This window comes from Acanthochromis polyacanthus, chromosome 15, assembly GCF_021347895.1.
Source record: "Acanthochromis polyacanthus isolate Apoly-LR-REF ecotype Palm Island chromosome 15, KAUST_Apoly_ChrSc, whole genome shotgun sequence".
Classification (NCBI taxonomy): domain Eukaryota; kingdom Metazoa; phylum Chordata; class Actinopteri; family Pomacentridae; genus Acanthochromis; species Acanthochromis polyacanthus.
The window spans coordinates 24,628,769-24,630,687 of record NC_067127.1 but is presented as its reverse complement, the minus strand read 5'-3'; the positions used below and the strand labels follow the sequence as shown (position 1 = coordinate 24,630,687).

Sequence of the window (1,919 nt, the reverse complement as noted above, 5' to 3'; positions counted from 1 at the left end):
ACAGTACACATTCCCCTTCTAGGTATGCATTCATTTCAAAAGTTTAATTGCTACTTGAAGATGTTTTCTAATTCACTGTGAAGTCCATCAAAGCCTTCAAACTGCATCACAGACACATTTTTGCCTGTTAACAATCCTATATTTGGTCTGTTTTAGCTCAGGTTTTGGTCTCCACCAACTCCTGAAGAAACCCCCTGGCCTTTTAGCCCCTACATGTTGCAGTGGCTATTTGTTGAATATGTCTTTAGCTGTGTGGTTGTGAACAGGTAGGTTGTAGTGAGTTTATCAGGACTACACAACCTGAAAACTTTGTTGTGAGCGGTGAGAACAAAACACAACAGTTAATTTATGGTTTTGAAATCCAACAACTTGAGCTGAAAGATTCTTTATTCTTTTTATTTCAATGTCAGTGATCAGGGCAGCTTTAAACTTAACGATGTGCAACAACAAAAATAGATTGCGCTCCAGTGCAAAAAAATGAAAAGACATACTTTCCAAATACCATTAGAGGTTAAGCAGTGAAGAGGTGAGGCCTGTATATTTAACTAACGGACCAGGCCACAGTGGGGACAGAGGGGGAGAGTTTGTGCCCCGACCTGCCCCGACTCCCCCCAGCAGGACCGTGAAACAACAGCGGCCTGTCAGCACCTTCAGCCGTCCACATCACAGCCAGGACACTGCTGTCAGCAGGACGGTACACACACCGACACACACTGACACACACACCGACACACACACACACACACAGAGAGAGAGAGAGAGAGAGAGAGAGCGAGAGAACATCAATTGTATGTTTACTTTATCCTGTTTGTGGCCTGTCAATCACTTGTTTCTGTCCCTCACTCACACACTGACATGGTTGGAATCAGTCATGTCTAAGTAACAAACAGGTGTGAAACATTCATCTCCACTGGTGTCATTTCTTTCAGTTCTTTGCTCAATTAAGTCACTTCTCTCTCCTTATTACTCCACTAAGGAACACTGTCAAGTTATGTGATGATTGCCGTTGGTTTGTCTGTCTGTCTGTTTGTCTCTCTGTTTGCAACATTACTCAATCACAGACGAACGGATTTGGATGAAATTTTCAGAGAAGGTCAGAAATGACACAAGGACCAAGTCATCTGATTTTTGCAGTGATGTGACGTACAGTCCAGATCCACAGATTTGTTAAAGATTTCTGTATCATTGCAAGATAGCAGCATGGTGTCACTGTAACTATGACTACAAGTGAACACTAAATCAGCTGCCTGGTGATGATCACATGATTGCAATCCTACTACAAATCAACCGCTGCAGACTTACCAGGACTTATCCATCAGAAATAATACACGGAACAATCGATTAAATTGTGGGGGTGTTTCCGAGTCCCATCAATTCAAGCAGAGTACTCTACTAGCTTTATCTGTATCTTACCTTTTCCCCCTGCAACTCCAGTGCTGAACAGTTACATGATCAGATGCTGCAGTCTAAACCCAGAGGAACCTTTAATAATAAACATGACTAATTCACTTTTTCCAGCTCAGATTATTCCATCAGTGTCCTTCTTGCCCTCACTCTCTATGCTCATACATGCACCTACATATTAAGCATTGTGAGCTCTGCCTACAGCCTGGTCCTGCAGTGGCAGCAGAGCACAGATGGTGATGAATACTGGATGGTGTGACGGCGCTGCGTCATGGAGGCTGGCTGGATGAGGTTAGATCAGGTTAAGTTTGCTGTCCATGACCCCATTCAGCACTCCTGATAACGTGGGCATTGGAATTTTTATTTGGTTTAATCCAACTTTTTGTTTTCATGTTGTTTTCCTTGGCATCATTTTTGTTGCCATGGGTACCCATGACACAGTTCTTAGTGGTGGGATGTCAGTGTGCTAAATAAACTATAATAAAGGTAAAGTATCAACACAAAGCATGCAACAC

The 1,919-nt window shown here is 42.8% G+C and overlaps 1 long non-coding RNA gene across 1 annotated transcript; it reads right to left on the bottom strand.

The window, feature by feature from the left end:
* Positions 1-380: 380 nt before the first annotated feature.
* LOC110950507 (uncharacterized) lies at positions 381-1,631 on the bottom strand. The gene is made up of 2 exons (XR_002595665.2): positions 1,414-1,631; positions 381-713 (listed from the first exon to the last, which is right to left on the bottom strand). It is a non-coding gene; the product is annotated as an uncharacterized LOC110950507 (long non-coding RNA).
* Between the last annotated feature and the right edge of the window lie 288 nt (positions 1,632-1,919).